The following is an 18856-nucleotide window of genomic DNA, read 5'->3' on the forward strand; positions in this document are numbered from 1 at the left end:
TTAGCTGGATTTGGATATTGACGATTTGACACGATCCAGGATCGTTTCGTTCTTCAAAGCTGATCCGAGAGTTGTTGTCATAGCAACAGTTCTGCTAGCTCAAACCTGATCGGGAGCAGGTTTAATTCAAATAAACAGGATTAGATCAGCTCAGTTCAAGCAAAGATAATAGAGAAAGCATGTACCGAATTCTGATATTTTCTTACAGTAGTAGTTATATACACTTAGAAAAATAGTTAATATTTTAAATTATATATACATAGTTATAGTTATTAATAAAATAAATAAAGTTATATATAGGCCTATATTAATAAAACTTATGCCATCTGCACCCCCGAAATTAAAGTACAAAGACTGCCACCTGGTGGTGCAAAGAGAAAACTTCTTGATATAAACTTTTTAGATCGCTTACAATTTGTGTATGATAATAATAATGCAGAATATGTGACTTTTAAAAAAAAAAAGAAATACATTAATGCAGTCATGAACATGTTTTGATAGTTAATATGCCAGTGATTATGCTTTACAAAAGTTGCAGACGCCTTTACCAATATCAAAATGCTTTTGTAAACAACCAGTTATTCTTTACACCGATTAAAAAACGGCTACTATTATAAAGAAAATCTTTTCTAAATGTAGAACTAAATACACTGATTTGCATTGAAATACATGATGAATACTCTTGACACATGAAAGTGTAAAGCCTGCCGCTCATAAAAAAATGTGGAAAGTTATTGCGTGTCATAGTTGACAAACCGTTTTCTGCTAATTTGATGTAATTTTGCTCACATGGATAATTGAATATTAATCAGATGATGTCATTACGCAGCTGTGCCGTCAGCCAATCGTTGCATTGCTGATCATGATTTGGAGGATCGATAGATCTGTCCTTCACAACACACGCAGCGATCTCAGATCAGTTTATCCAGACATTCTAATCTGATTCGCGAACTTGTTTGAAGAACCAAATTAGTGAGAGATCAGTTATCAAGATTAAAAGATCCAGGATCTGCCAAATCATCTTAGATCATTTAAGCGAGGTACGAAGAACGGAGCCCTGGCAAGACCGGTCTCCACAAGAACGCAAGTCCATTCTGCGTTCTTGGAATTGAGAAACAGTGTTAATCTGAGAATCGAACTGAAAACAAAAAGGAAGTGCATTTTCAGATTTAAATATAAGATTACAAAGGCAAACTATTTTTATTTCTTAATAAAATGCACAGATGAATTCTTCACCTCAAAACCATCAGTGTGAGCTCACAAAATCAATAAGGCTAGTTTTGATTTAATTTGTGCTTTAAAAGCTCTTCTACTGTTTGTTAGTGTGTGTGTGTGTGTGTATACGGTCTCTCGCTCAGAGTCAGTGTGATATTTTGAGCTAGTCTCGCTGTGCTTCCTGCCTGGAGTGAATAAAAGTCGGTTTTCCCCTTCACTTCTTTCCTGCCGATCATAAAACCCCCAGAGCGAAGCAGACGGTATCGATCCAGAGCGTGTTGAAGTAAAGTGCTCTTCCCAGCGGGTTTCACATTCACATCTGCCACCACAAACCAAACCACAGACGCACTCTTATAGGACAAACACACACACAAACCACAGACGCGCTCTTTCAGGACAAACACACACACAAACCACAGACGCACTCTTATAGGACAAACACACACACAAACCACAGACGCGCTCTTTCAGGACAAACACACACACAAACCACAGACGCACTCTTATAGGACAAACACACACACAAACCACAGACGCGCTCTTTCAGGACAAACACACACAAACCACAAATACACTCTTTTAGCACAAACACACACACACACTTTTTTTTCTTTTTTGTAATACTTGTGTCATACCCATGTCATTATACAGATTTTTGTCCTGATATGTCACAAAAACACGTACACACACACACACACACACACACACACACACACACACACACACACACACACACACACACACACACCACAAGATGCTCTTTATGATTAAAAAAACAGATTTTTTTTGTATTTACATGTTGAAGATCCCAAATGATGTTTAACAGAACAAGGAAATTTTCACAGTATTTTCTATAATATTTTTTCTTCTGGAGAAAGTCTTATTTGTTTTATTTCGGCTAGACTAAAAGAAGTTTTTAAATAGTTTACACCCTTTTTAAGGTAATATTATTAGCCCCCTGCAGCAATATTAGTTTTGGATTGTCTACAGAATGGACCACTGTTATACAATGACTTGCCTACATACACTATCTTCACCTGATTAAGTTAAGCCTTTAAATGTCACTTTAAGCTGTATAGAAGTGTCAGGAAAAATATCTAGTCAAATATTATTTACTGTCATCCTGGCAAAGATAAAATAAATCAGTTATTAGAGATGAGTCAAAACTTTTATGTTTAGAAATGTTGAAAAAAGTCTCTTCATTAAACAGAATTCAGGGGGCTAATAATTCAGGGGGGCTAATAATTTAGGGCGCTAATAATTCAGGGGGGCTGATATTTCAGACTTCATCTGTATATGCACAGAAATCTTGTTAGCTAAAAGAAATGTGTATTCTGAAAATCATCATGTTGTTGACTTGCATGCACTTTTGATTCAAAGTCAGATGTCCTAATAGAAGACAGAACCCAAAGTGCATGAAAGACAGCAGCATGACTCTTCATGATACACACTTCTTTCAACAAACAAGTTTCTGTGTATGCTGTTGCAAAATCAGTTCTTGAAAATGCATCTCCATTCCTCAACTTTCTGGACAATGCCATAAAGCCCTCTTCCTCCTTTACCCACGCTTTTCTTTCTTTCTTTCTTTCTTTCTTTCTTTCTTTCTTTCTTTCTTTCTTTCTTTCTTTCTTTCTTTCTTTCTTTCTTTCCTCTACCTTTCAAGTTCTTTCCTTCCTTTCATGTTCCATTCTTTCCTGCCTTCTTTCCTGTACATTATTTCCCTTCCTTCCATTCTTTCAGTTTCCTTTCTTTTATTTTCTTCCTTTCCTACTTAACATTATTTAATTTCCCCATTTCCCTCTCCTTCCTATTTAATTCCTTCCTTGCCAACATTATTTACTTTATTTCTCTTCTTTCTACCTTTCTTCCTTCCTCCCTTCCCTGCTTACATTATTTCATTTCCCCATTTCCTTCCTTCTCCTTCCTTTCCTACATTCTTTGCTTTTCCATTATTTCCCTTCCATCCATCCATCCATCCATCCATCATTCCTTCCCTCGTTCACTCCTACCCCCCTTTCCTGCTTACATCATTTAATTTCCTCATTTTATTTCTTCCTTCTCCTTTCTATTTCCTTCAATCATTGCTTACACTCTTTCAATTTTTCTTTTTCCTTCCTTCTTTCCTTTTTCTCTTTCCTTTCCCTTTTCTTTCCTACCCTCCATCGCTTGCTTAAATTCTTTCCTTTTCCCTTATTTTTCTTCTTCCTTCATTTCTTCCACCCTACCTCCCTTCCTTCTTACCATTCCTTGCTTGCTTACATTTTCTTTTTCCTTTTTCCCTACCTTCCTTTCTTCCTTCTTCCCTGGGTTCTTTCCTTTTTTCTTCCTTCCTTACATTCTGTCCCCTTGTTTTTTCCTCTCCAACCCTTTCTTTTCTTTTTGTTTCCTTCTTTACTTTTTACATTTTTACTTTTACTTTTTTCTTTCCTTCCTTTTACTTTTTTCTTTCCTTCCTTTTCTTCTTTCCTTCTCTTTTTTCTTTTTCCTTATTTCCCTTTCTTTTCTACCTTTCTTCCTTCCATGTTTAAATTCTTTCCTTTTGCCTCATTTTTCTTTTCCTTCCTTTTTTCACTCCTTCCTCCCCTTCCTTGCCAAAATTCTTTCCTTTCATTCTTTCCTTCCTGTCTGCCTTCCTTCCCTGCTTACATTCTTTCCTTTCTTTTCCCTTCCATCCTTCTTTCCATTCTTTCCCTTTCCTTTCTTTTCCATCATATTTTCCTCCTTAATCCTTTCTTTTTTCCTTCCTTGCTTACATTTTTTTCCTTTCCTTCCTTCCTTTTCCTTTATTTTTCTCCTTCCTTCCTTCCTTCCTTCCTTCCTTTATTTAGTTCTTTGCTTTTCTACCTTCCTTAAAATATTTGTCCCCTGAAAATCTCTACATTATGCAAATTACATGCACTAAGAATGCCACTTACTGTTGACTTAACATGTGAATGCCTGCATTTACATATTAATGCCTAATTAGTATGCAAGATGAATGATAGGCAAGCGTGTTATAAAGAAATGAGTCAAATCAAAATGACATTTACATTCAAAGAAATGGACAGAAATGACCATGTAATTATTAATGTTTATGACAAGAAACAACCATTAACATTATAATTAATAAACACAAATATAGTGTACACTGTATCGATATGTGTGTGTTAATTATAATATTTTATACAGTATGTAACACACATAGCATATGTATATACTGTATGTATGTATGTATGTATGTATGTACAGTATGAATGTGCATGTTATTTTGATTAGTTATGCTTATTTCACTTAATGCAAGGTGGAATTTCTATTATTTAAAACCAAAATAAATATACTAAACTTACTTTGCTTCTTTCCTTACTTATATTTCCTTTTCTTTTCTTTTATTACCTTCCTTCCTTACATTCTTTCCCTTTTCAATCCTTTCTTCCCTTCCTCGCGTACATTTTTTCCGTTCTTTTTCTCCTTCCTTTATTGTTCTTCTTCCTTCCTTCCCTCCTTCCTTACTTCTCATCCTTGCTTACTGTACATTAGAGATGCCCGGATCAGCTGAAATGACACCCAAATCCGCGGCTTCAACCTAATCATCCACTCACCACCCACCTGATATTTGTATCCACACCACACCCGCATCCGATTGTCAATTTAATAATTGGATTCTTTGTTTTAGGCGTGATGAGCAAAAGCTAAAGACATTTTAGCTTTTACAGATACAGGAACAAGATAACAAAAGGGAGCCACTTCAGTCTAAACAGCAGCTATGTTATGTTATGTTTAGCGCCCGCGGATATTACCGACATCCACGCATCACTACTGTACATTATTTCCTTATTACTTATTTTTTCTCCTTCCATACTTCCTTCTTTTTCTTTTTCCTTCCTTGCTTGCTTGATTACATTCTTTCTTTCCCTTTCATTTCTCTTTCCTTCTTTTCCTTTCTTTCCTACCTGCCTTCCACACTTAAATTATTTTATTTTCCTATATTTTAATCCTTCCTTCCTTCTTCCTTCCTACCCCTTTCTTTTTCCTTCCTTACATTCTTTCTTTTCCGTTTTTTCTCTTTCCTTCTTTTCCTTTTTTTCCTACCTTCCTTCCATGCTTAAATTATTTTCTTTTCCTTTATTTTTCTCCTTCCTTCCTTCCTTCCTTCCTTCCTTCCTTCCTTCCTTCCACTTTCTTTTTCCTTCTTTCCTTGCTTACATTTACTTTTCCTTTTTTTTCTCTTTCCTTTTTCCCTTTCTTTCCTACTTTCCTTCCATGCTTAAATTAGTTTCTTTTCCTTTATTTTTCTTCTTTTCTTCTTCTTCCTTCATTTTTCTTTCCTTCATTTTTCCTTCCTTCCTTCCTTCCTTCCTTCCTTCATTCCTTCCTTCATTCTTTTCCTTGCGCACTGTACATTCTTTCCTTATTTCTTTGCAATGTGGAATTTCCATTATTTAAAACAAATTAAATATACTAAACTTATTTTTAATCTATTAGTTTGGCAACTTTTTAAATGTATTTATTGAAGCTGAAGTAATAAACTGACTAAACTTATCTATATAGTTTTCATGCAGATTTAGTTTTATTTGCATCATGTTAAAGTAATTGCAACTTGCTATGGCCTCGGCAACTAGCTTATTCTTTATTTATAATATTTTTTAAATATTCCTTTTGAATTTTTTATAGCTTTAGTTTTAATTAACTATAATAATAACCCTGGCATGAATGCAAGCATAAAATATAGAGTAGGAGCTTTATAAAGTGGTGTAAGTGTGAATGTTCCTGTCTGTGGGCTGTTTTATGAGGTCTCTCGCCACATTCTGTACACTCAGAGGTGTAATATTTCTCATGAACACACACATCGATTGTCTGAGGTCACTTAAAAGACCCTTTAATGGTGTCTTTCTCTGAGAAAGGACACTCAACGTCCCGTCCTCGTGATGCTTCTCAGGGGAAAAAAGCTCGACCGAGTCCTGCAAGAAGACAAGCTGAAAATCTGCAGCTCCACAAACAGCCCAGAAACCTTCAATTCACCTCCACAAACCACAACCAGCTGCTTTTACAGACCAATCCCAAATGATTTCTTGTAATCTGAGCATATTTACTTCTTATACCTTCTTAAAACACAATTACACCTCATTAGTTCAAGATAATTCAGAAAAAGATATTTTGAAGAATGTTGGAAACCTGTAACCATTGACTTCCATAGTAGGAAAAACAATTACTACAGACGTCAATGGCTACAGGTTTCCAACATTCTTCAAAAGTTCTTCTGTTTTTTGCATCAACAACAACAAAAAAAAAATTAAACTGGTTTGAAACAAAATTAAACAACCCTACCATACACCCTGCGCAATAAAGCACAAGATGTACAGCTGCATCACCATATGGGGCATAAGAATAGGACGTGTGTTTGGCTATAACTCGTTAATATTCTTTAATATTATTCATTTATTAATTTGCTGGAAATTAGAACTGAATTTACAACAAATATTTGAGGTTAAACAAAATTAAAGTAGGCTGATGGATGTCTTCAGTTGAGTGAGTTTCCACCGTTTCCTACCCACGAAAGTAAAGGAGTAAAGTAAAGAGTGAAAGTAAAGAAAAAAGTAAAGAGGCTGAATGGAGGAGGCTCGTTCTTTATCCTTGTGCTGCAGATGCTCTGTTAAACCGTTTTCTCGCTAAGGAAGCTTTCGGTTTTTCCATTTACAAAGTCCGCCATCTAAATAGCAAACGGGCCATGGTGCGATGCAACTTACTCATAAAGGGAATGGGAGACGAGACTCTAAATGGTTTCATGCACATTATGCTCAAAACACACCCAGAACTGATGAAGAGAATAAGCACAACCCTGTTAGACCATGCACCAACACAAACCCAACCCACAAAGCTTCTCCCTCTTTCGCTTCTACTTTTTCAGATTGACAAAAAAACAAATATATATATATATATATATATATATATATATATGAAGAGTTAAGATGCAAAAGACTAGGTGTGTTTATTTCACCTCAATATGACAGTATATACACTATACTTACACACGTCTGTCCAAACAGCTTTAAAAGTAGATTTTTCACCATAAGTGCCCTTTAAATAAACATTTTTGGTGCATGTCCCTTGGTCGATGTCTAAGGACAATAAGATGTTCCACAAATCGTTATAAATTTACTTTTGTGCCTGAAGCAATTAGGTTATGTAACAGATGTAGTTAATCGATGGACTATTATTTGTTTTAAGTACCTGCTTGTAAGTGTTTAAGATGTTTATTGTGTTAAGTGTGTCATTCTTGTTATACTACATGCGAAGCACCACCATGTCGAAATGAAGTGCCCCAAGGGGATTAATAAAGTTTTAAACTAACCTAATCTAAATCCCAAATATCAGAAATGACAACAGATTGTTCAGATTTAATTAATGTCAGTTTTAATGTTATTGATTAATGCACTTGACAGATTTCCTTCATTCATTTTCCTTCTGCTTTTTCCCTGGTTTATCACAGTGGAATGAACCGCCACTTACTAGACAGATTTAAGTATTTTAGGTGGTTTGTGTAATGTGTTTTATGTTTAGTAAAATAATCTCTAATTGCATCTTTAGTGATTTTCAACTAATTACACCTGTCCTGTCTCAATGGGTGGATTTAGAGGATTTTGCAAAAAAAGCAAGGAGTGGATTTAGCTGGTGTTGACGCAAAAGAAAAACTACTTTGTTAAAGACCAAACAATTGTCTAACGTGACATTTTTGAAAATAAGTTAATTTATCATCTAATAACATCATCATTATCTATAAAATTAAACTTCTGAAAGTAATCAGAGGAGCCTGAAAATGCTCATTTACAAGAAAAGAGGTCTGATGGGTTTAGAGGGTTTTGAATCTGAACTCTTCATATATTTCTTATTAAGGCTAATAAATTTGCCTTCAACTGTGTATAAAAATGTTTCAATAAATACTAAAAACTCCTGTATTTAATAAAAAGTTTGGAAGAAAATCAAAACCTGTCCTGATTTTGCTGTGCGTGCGATATCTTTCCCCTCATATAAAATACATTAATTTATTCACCACTGAATCCCTAATGTATTATTCAAGAGAATCTCTTCTAATCCTCCAATTCTGGCGTCAAAATTGCCTTTTAACAATCCCAGACATCTCCAAATCATCACAAGACAACACTGCTGTTAAATGCCACATGAAGAAACAAAAGATGTGGAAAAAGCCTGCAATAAAATGGGTGAAAAACAGCGCTCAATCACTCTCACACTGAGCATGTGCACAAAACTTCAAGCCTGTTGCCTGGTAACTGTCGGCACAAAAGAGAGAGACAGAGAGAGTAAGAGAGAGAGAAAGAGAGAGAGAGAATAAATTTAGCCGGAGCCATTACAGCAGGACTGATGGAGCTCGCGAGACGTGATTTAATGAAACACAGAGAGACTAATGACACTAATCACACTCACACTCACTGCAGCACAATAATGACACGCTGGAGAGAGAGCGAGAGAAATAAAAGACTGACTGAGATGGAGAAACTGCAACTCACTATTTATATGTCTGGATGAACATTGCATGTGGATATTTTAGCTGTTAATCATTTATTAGATTTAGAAATTTAGAACTTTATTAATATATATATATATATATATATATATATATATATATATATATATATATATATATATATAAAACATCTATTTGTACTGAACTTGTAAATATTTTTAACTTAACATTAGAATTAAAATTACATATACACTTACCGGCCACTTAATTAGGTACATGTCTAACTGCATCACATGGCAGGAAGAAAGTGGATTTAAGTGACTTTGAACGTGGCATGGTTGTTGGTGCCAGACAGGCTTGTCTGAGTATTTCAGAAACTGCTGATCTATTAAGATTTTCATGCACAACCATCTCTAGGGTTTAAAGAGGCTCATCTGATGGCTACTTCCAGCAAGATAACGCACCATATCATGCGTGAATCATCTCAGACTGGTTTCTTGAACATGACAATGAGTTCACTGTACTCAAATGGCCTACACAGTCACCAGATCTCAATCCAATAGAGCACCTTTGGGATGTGGTGGAACGGAAGATTGACATCATTGATGTGCAGCTGACAAATCTGCAGCAACTGTGTGATGCTATTATGTCAATATGGAGAAAAATCTCTGAGGAATATTTCCAGTACCTTGTTGAATCTCAGCCATGAAAGATTAAAGCAGCTCTAGAGGCAAAAGGGGGTCCAATCTGGTACCTAATAATGTGGCCGGTGAGTGTAGCACGCTGAATATTACTTGCTTTATTTTTGTAGAAACTTGTGAATGACAATTCCAACTGAGGTTAAATTGAATCTGGATATGTAGGCATTTAATTATTTATGGTTTCCATTGCTTCAAACAAACACAAATGAAGTTTTCAAACACTGCTTGAATTTTTTTTAACATTTGGTGTCAGTAATATTAAAAAAAAAAAGTCAAGGTCATATTTTATATATATATATATATATATATATATATATATATATATATATATATATATATATATATACATACATATATATATATATATATACATATATATATATATATATATATATATATATATATATATATATATATATATATATATATATATATATATATATATACACACACATATATATATATATATATATATATATATATATATATATATATATATATATATATATATATATATATATATATGTATATATACAGAAACGTCCAGAAACGTCCAGAAAACGTCCGCGGGACTATGTTTCCACAGTGAGCCTGGGTTGAAATATGTAGTGTGTTGGAAATGCTCTATTTATCAATGCATTGATGAAATGAACAGGTGGATGTGCCAAAACTTTCTTCAGTTAAACAAAGAGAAAACTGAAGTCATTGCGTTAGAGAACAGAGATGAGGTTCTCAAGGTGAATGCGTACCTTGGCACTAAGGGTCAAGCAACAACAAATAAGGTCAACAATCTTGGTGTGACTCCAGATACTATCATCTTAAAAACATTGCAAGAACCAGTTGCTTTGTTTCCAGTGAAGATTGGAGAAAATTGTTCATGCTTTTATCAGCAGCAGAGTGGATTACTGTATTGGACTAAAAGGCAAAAAGAGGCAGTCAGACAGTTGCAGCTCATCCAGAACGCTGCAGCCAGGATTCTGACCAGAACCAGAAAATCAGAGCACATCACACCTGTCCTCAGGTCTCTACACTGGCTCCCAGTTACATTTAGAATATATTTTAAAGTATTATTACTCGTCTAAATAAATCACTAAATGGCCTAGGAGCTCAATACATTACAGATATGCTCACTGAATTCAAACCTACATCACTCAGATCATTAGGATCATTCAAACTTAAAAATTCCAAGAGTTCAGTCAAAGCAGGGTGAATCAGCTTACTAACAGCGCCCCCTGCTGCTGGAATCAGCTACCAGAAATGATGAGATGTGCTCTAACATTAGGCACACTCACATCAAGACTAAAAACACATCTGTTTAGCTGTGCCTTTGCTGAATGTGCACTCGTCCGACAGATCGCACTATGTTTTTCTTTTCTTTTTCATTCTTTTATAACCTGTTTTAAACACATTTTAATCTGTTTTTATCAGTTTAAATCACTTTTATTATCAGTTTTTTTTAATTTTCTTATACCTGTCTTTTTATTCTTGTTTATGTTAAGCACTTTGAATTGTCACTGTGTATAAAATGAGCTATAGAAATAAACTTGCCTTGAATTCTATGCTATTAATATTCATAGATTAGGAAACCTTGAATCAAACCGATAGCTGAGTTATGCAGAAAACTGCATTACCTATGATGCTGCACTGAATTATCCAACAGTCAGAGGGTCACAGTGCGTGCTCTAAAAGACTATTGAAGCCACAACCACTTTCATTTGCTTAATCTCATTAGTTTTGGAGAGATTTTGGTTGTTTTTTCAAACCAGCCATGGGTATATTTAAATAGACTGACAATCATAGTCACAGTGAGTGCTCTTAAATAGATATTTAGCCACGCCTACTTCCATATGCTTCATAAAAGTGGGCATTGCAAAAGATCTGTTTGCTGAGTTTGTTTTAACACATTTTAACACATTTATAAGCCCTTAGGGTATTAATAGTGGCTTAGGAATCGTCTGATTGGTGAATCATAAACTGAATAATGCGGGGCCGGCTGCAAGCAATCATAAGCCTATGATCTTCATGAAATTCGTTTATAAATAAACTTTACTTAATCAATGAAGAAAGTCAATATATTTTAAATCCCATGAAACAGGGATTGCAGGATACCTGATTTTTAAAAAAATGTATTCAAATAGCCATAAAACACATAAAAAATTTATATATATACCGAAATAAATATCTGGAAAATTTTCAATATGTATTGTTCAGCTTCAGAAGAGAGAGAGAGAGAGAGAGAAAGAGAAAGAGAGAGACAGAAGTAGAAACAGACATCAGGGTGAAACATGTAATCAGGAAAGGGCAGAATGATTAGATTGAGAGCGGCATGCTGGGAAACATGAGCCTGTTGAGGACTGAACCATTCTTACTAATAGACTGATCATCTGAACACTCTTTCAGACACACACACTCACAGAAATGCTCACATAGCACATGCAAACAAACACACGCACACAAACAAACACATGCGCACGCACACAATGCGAACAAACACACACAAGGTACTCACACACATGCAAACATACATTCACACACACCCACAAACGCACACCCAAGCATGAAGTCAAGCATGTAAACACACAAACACACAAGCAAACAAGCACACACACAGATTTAAGCATACACACACATACTGTATTAACATATAAAGACACGCTGCACACAAATACACACAACAAACAGACACACACACACACACAGAGAAACACAAACAGCTATTAAGACAAACACACATACACATGCACTCACATATACAAACAAAGATAAACATACAAACATATACAGGTACACAATGACAAACATACACACACAAACACAACTCTTTAGACAAATACACACACAAGCATATAAACATAAAAACACACATATAAACATATACAAAGACACATACAAACATACACACATATAAACATAAACAGACAAACACACACACACACATATAAACATAAACAGACATATAAACATATACAAACACACATACAATGATATAAACATATACAGACACACACACATATAAACATAAACACACATATAAACATCTATACACACATACAAACATAAACATATAAAGACACACACACACACGCACACACGCACACGCACACTCAGTATAAACATACACAGACAAAAACAGACAGACACACACACACACACAGAGAGACAAACACAAACACAGCTCTTCAGACAAACACACACACATGCAAGCACACACACAAAACTTTTCAGAAATATAAACATATACAGACAAACAAAAAGAAACACACATACAAACACAAACCCATAGACAAACACACACAACTCTTTAGCCAAAGACACAAATACACATCCAGAGATAAACATATAAACACACACACACACACACTCTCTCTCTCTCTCTCTCTCTCTCTCTCTCTCTCTCTCTCTCAATGCAAATGTCAAAATCTCCATTGTTCAGCATTACATCTTCTGAATTGATCTGAATAATGAGCCATAGAGCAGTGTGTGTGTGTGTGTGTGTGTGTGTGTGTGTGTGTGTGTGTGTGTGTGTGTGTGTATCTGACACATCTTCAACATCTGTCTATACTCTGTTTTCCCCAGTTCTCCTGCATGGTGTCAGTGAACAGCTTCATTCCTCCATCAGCCCTTTCTCCATCTCTCCCAGTCTTTCCTGGTTCTCAGTCGCAGTAAACTCACAGGAGTATTGATCATTTCATGACACTGTGATAAACGCGGCGCACGGCATCGGTGTGTCGCTAATAGAGGCTCATTAACACTCCTCGCAGGATTTATTCTGCTGCTGCTGCCATCCAGACTGGATTCAGACTTCACATGCGCTGCCAACACTCGCACTGGCACCATCACAACAACACCACCGACAAAAATGAGGAGGAGTTTAATCACTCTGCAATGCACCGGAACACACACCATGTGATTTTGGACTCAACTTGAAGATTTTACAATCAGCAAAACTAAACTTAAAGATGAAACAATAATAGCAGGTAATTATAAAAATTTATTATATTACATTACATTTTTAAAGGATGGATTAAATTTAAGGATGTAACGGTATCAGAATTTCACGGTAAGATAATACCTCGGTGTGAATGACACGGTACGGTATTTATTGAATAATTTACAGGAAAAACAAAACTAATGAAAAGACTAGAAAAAAGTGCCAAAATTGTTTATTTACCTCAGCACTGAACATATCAATGACATACAAATTAGCCATCTATCTGTAAGCTTCGAAACAGGAACTTTAATTTTTTTAATTTTAATAACAAAAAACTATTAAACCATGTAGAAAAAATTAAGTTTCAATTTAGTATTGTTGAAAACTCATCACATTCAACATTTAATCACTCAGATTAAAATAGGAATAAAATAAAATAGAAAATAAAATAGGTTTTTTAAGGAAAATGATCATATAACTATAATCTGGTAAAAGCTGGGATCTCTGGGCATGTCCCCTGCAACAGAAAAAAACCCCTCTCATTTGGGACTGAGGTTTCTGGGACAGAGATATGACTTGGCCCAGGTTGACAGCAGTGGGTAACGTTGTGCATTGTCTTTCCACCACTTGAGAGGACAAGCCATGAATGAGATAGAGGTCTCTTTGCGGTACAAGTCAATAGCCCCTTTCACACAGTGATACCTGTAAATAAATATCTGGAAAATTTCCGGAACGACTTTACCGGTATATTAAAAAAAAAGCGCTGTTCACACAGGCGAGGACGTTACAGAATTTTTCCGGAAAAGAGCATTCACACATCCATCCCAAAATACCGGTAAATTCTGACATCATTAACCAGAAATGACCTCTAAACGGCTGCGCTTGTGTTTGTAAACATTTGACTGCATTAAAAACTTTTTGGATGGATCAGTATAGTGAACAACTCCAATGAAAACATAGAGAAACACTTTCGCATGTCGAGATGTTCATAATATGTGTGTGTGCTGGCGCTATGGGAGCTCACGGGCACACGCAAAGCTTGAAGGTAAACAAACAACGCATTATCATAAACATCTTATCGATAATTATTTACACAGTTAGCATTAAGAAGGAACATAGAAACGTTATCTGACAAACATCTAGCAGCTAAATGTGTCTGGAAAAATATTCAAAGGCTTTTATTCTCATAAACCGCGTGGACGTGAATGCGTCTGACTGTTGTGATTGGCTAAAGCAGATGTCTCACGTCAGCACGTTCTAGACGTGCACGCACTCTTTCCGGCAATCTTCCTTCTGCATTCACACAGCGCAGCATTCCGGCAAATTGCCGGTAATGTTACAACTTCTCTTTCTGGAAAATAGCCAGAACGAATTTACCGGTATTTTCAAAAAGGACCTGTTCACACATACAACCTTTCCGGAAGATTGCCGGTAATTTTCCGGAAAGGTCTGTATGTGTGAAAGGGGCTAATGTCTGCATCAATCTAACAAGTGTGCTGTGTTCTGCAGTCCCCATGACTGTTATTAGTCGTATTCCCCGACTTATATTTCACCACAGTCTGGCACCGCCTGCATACTGTTTTTTTCTTTGTCTGCCACCTTTTCTCCTTTTTTATATCTTTTTAGAAAGAAACCGAAATGCTTCCACACATCCGATTTAAAGCCCGCTTTAGGTTCGATAATTTCCAGCTCTTTTTCTTCCCCGCTACTAGCAACACACTCCATTTCCACATTACTGGATCTGTAGTGACAACAGACCCCAAAGGATGATGACCACGTCTGGGCTGATGGGAATTGTAGTTCCCGCTACCTCCCGTTCGCTTCATTCGCCCGAGCAAACTTTTCTCAGAAATATAGTTTTATTGAGTCATGCGCCTACGGTAATATTAAAAAAAAAACTATTGCGGTATGACGGTATTTACAATATTGTTACATCCCTAATTAAATGTATTAAAAGTGACAGAATATATATTCATATTATTAAAAATATTCATTCATTATTTTTCCTTCAGCTTAGTGCCTTATTTATTTAACAGTATCTGGATGCAGCCTTTATGATGCAAGCTGAGACTGCATCATTCAGCGATGCAATGTCAGACACAATGCAATCAAATGGAGTGAGTGACATCACTGTGAGGGGTAGGATTAGGGGTGGGTTTACTGTATGTGAGCCCATTAAAAAGCATTGGATGCAGCTCAGATTGCACTGCACCAGGTCTGCATCCAGACCCCTCTCTATTTATCAGGGGTCACCACAGTGGAATGAACCGGCAACTATTCTAGCATATGTTTTACTCAGTGGATGCCCTTCCAGCCACAACCCAGCACTGGGAAAAAGACCCTGTGCACACTAATTCACACATACACATACACGATGGGCAATTCAGTTAATCAATTCACCTATAGCGCATGTGTTTGGACTGTGGGGGAAACCGCGGCATCCGGAGGAAACCCACACCAACATGGGGAGAACATGCAAACTCCACACAGAAATGCCAACTGACCCAGATGAGCTGGCAGTTCATTCCACTGTGGTGACCCCAGATGAATAAAGTGACTAAGCTGAAAATAAAATACATGAATTAATGTTTCTCGAGCATGAAATCATTCTATTAAAATAGTTTCATGACATTGAGGACAGGAATTATGATGCTTTTATATACTATACACATCAACACAAGAAGATAGAAGGACACTAAAATTTACAATCAGCGGCCACTTTATTAGGTACACCTTACTAGTACCGGCTTGAACCCTCTTTGCCTTCAGAACTGCCTTAATCCTTCATGGCATAGATTCAACAAGATACTAGAAATATTCCTCAGAGATTTTGCTCCATATTGACATGATAGCATCACGCAGTTGCTGCAGATTTTCAGCTGCACATCCATGATGCCAATCTCCCGTTCCACCACATACCAAAGCTGCTCAATTGGATCGAGTTCTGGTAACTGTGGAGGCCATTTGAGTACAGTGAACTCATTTTCAGGTTCAAGAAACCAGTCTGAGATGATTCACGCTGTATGACATGATGTGTTATCCTGCTGGAAGTAGCTATCAGAGGATGGGTACACTGTGGTCATAAAGGGATGGACATGGTCAGCAACAATACTCAGGTTGGCTGTGTCGTTGACACAATGCTCAATTGGTACTAATGGACCCAAAGTGTGCCAAGAAAATATCCCCCACACTATTACATGTACCGTTGATACAAGGCATGATGGATCCATGTAGTTAATGCCAAGTTCTGACCCGAGCATCCAAATGTGGCAGCAGAAATGGAGACTCATCAGACCAGGCAACGTTTCTCCAATCTTCTATTGTCCAGTTTTGGTGAGTCTGTGTGAATTGTAGCCTCAGTTTCCTGTTCTTAGCTGACAGGAGTGGCACCCTGTGTGGTCTTCTGCTGCTGCACCATCCGCCTCAAGGTTGGACGTGTTGTGTGTTCAGAGAAGCTCTTCAGCAGACCTCGGTTGTAACGAGTGCTTATTTGAGTTACTGTTGCCTTTCTATCAGCTGAAACCAGTCTGGCCATTCTCCTCTGACCTCTGGTATCGACAAGGTATAAGCGCCCACAGAATTGCCACTCACTGGATATTTTCTATTTTTCTGACCATTCTCTGTAAACCCTAGAGATGGTTGTGCGTGAAAATTCCAGTAGATCAGCAGTTTCTGAGATACTCAGACCAGCCCGTTTGGTACCAGCAACCATGCCATGTTCAAAATCCCCTTTCTTCCCCATTCTGATGTTCGGTTTGAACTGTAGCAGATCGTCTTGACCATGTCTACATGCCTGAATGCATGAAGAGTTGCTGCCATGGGATTGGCTGATTAGAAATGTGTGTACCTAATAAAGTGGTCGGCGAGTGTAAATGTAAAAAATAAAAATAAATGAAAAGAAAGGGGGTGTACACATTTTCCGAGCACCTAACATCCAGAAGGTTTGTGCAATATGTCCATTGCTGACTTTTGTAAGCTGCACAAATAAATAAAATTTAAATGTGGTGACGCGGTGGCCCAGAGGGTAGCACTGTCGCCTCACAGTAAGAAGGCCACAGATTCAAGCCCTGGCTGGGCCAGCTGGCATTTCTGTGTGGAGTTTGCATGATCTCCCCGTGTTTGTGTGGGTTTCCTCCGGGTGCTCCAGTTTCCCCCACAGTCCAAACACATGCGTTATAGGTGAATTGGGTAAGCTAAATTGTCCAAAGTGTGTGTGTGTGAGAAAGAGAGTGTATGGGTGTTTCCCAGTGATGGGTTGCAGCTGAAAGGGCATCCGCTGCGTAAAACATTTGCTGGATAAGATGGCATAACATAACATGGCATTCAATTCGCGCCGCACCATTCGAGCAATTCCCGTCATTCGCGCCGCAGGACGCAGAACGTGTCTATTGGTGCGTTTGCATTGACTTAACATGTAAATCACTCACGCTTGATGCTTCTTCCGCAACACAGCATAAGATAAAGCCTTATTGTTCTGAGTGTAGCTGAATTTACAGTTTCACTGAATGCCATTTCATTTTGTCTTGCTAACCTTGTTCTGTACCCTTTATTTGCTCCTACCAAAAAAAAATAAATATACAGACACCAGCATTTAAACCTGACCTTCACGTTCATATTTTGATGTCTGAACAGCTCTTTTTGTCTTTGACCAGTGCACAGGAGCGCAGGATGGAAGTTTTTATGGCAGCGTTGCTCTGCTGTGCTCTTGTTCATGAGCTCAGGGACGGACAGATGAGGCTATTTTGGGAGCTGCAGTAGGAGTCTGTGGGTTCACCTTTGCTCAGGATGCGAACAGGACCCTTTAAAGTGTGTGTGTGTGGGCGCGTGGATGAGTGTTATGCATGAGAGCGAGGTGAGGACTCTGTGTGTGTGTGTGTGTGTGTGTGTGTGTTAGAGAGCCGATCCGAGCGGTAACCATGCAGCGGTATCCATGGAGCCGTAACCATAGCAACGGCGCTCGGAAAGCCAGGGTCTTTAATTGGCGAGTGTGAATATATATAGAGAGAGAATGGGCGACTCACACAACATACACTGCAAACAACACACACTTCTGCTGATGGACAGTGTATATTTCCTACAGTATTCTGTCCTGTAGTGAAGATTTTCTGAAATGGGGTTCTAGAGCGAGTATCTGCAGCTGAAAATTACTGACGTGTGAAACGATATTAAGGCGCACTGCTGCTGCGGCTGACCTAATCGGAGCTGTTGAACCGTTATATAAACACTATTGCATTTAAAAAACACTACTGTGGCCAAAATGTGCCCAAACTTATAATATGGTGTGGCGTAACATGCATACATACAGTTGAAGTCAGAATTATTAGCTTCCCTGTATATTTTTTATTTCTGTTTAATGGAAAGACAATTTTGTTTTAACAAATTTCTAATTATAATAGTTTTAATAACTCATCTCTAATAACTGATTTATTTAATCTTTACCATGATGACAGTGAATAATATTTGACTAGATAAGATATTTTTCAAGATACTTCTATACTGCTAAAGTGTCTATCAAAGACTTAAATAGGTTAATTAAAAGTTAGTGTAATT

The 18856-nt window shown here is 37.1% G+C and overlaps 1 protein-coding gene and 1 long non-coding RNA gene across 2 annotated transcripts in view; one reads left to right on the plus strand and one right to left on the minus strand.

The window, feature by feature from the left end:
• LOC101886286 (uncharacterized) overlaps positions 1-18856 on the minus strand; it is a 157195-nt gene that overhangs the window by 29075 nt on the left and 109264 nt on the right. The window lies entirely within an intron of this gene.
• Positions 1578-4812, plus strand: LOC141376886 (uncharacterized). Its single transcript, XR_015944918.1, has 2 exons — positions 1578-2896; positions 2956-4812. It is a non-coding gene; the product is annotated as an uncharacterized LOC141376886 (long non-coding RNA).

The sequence above is a fragment of the Danio rerio genome, chromosome 12 (genome assembly GCF_052040795.2).
Source record: "Danio rerio strain M-AB ecotype USA chromosome 12, GRCz13ab, whole genome shotgun sequence".
NCBI lineage: Eukaryota > Metazoa > Chordata > Actinopteri > Cypriniformes > Danionidae > Danio > Danio rerio.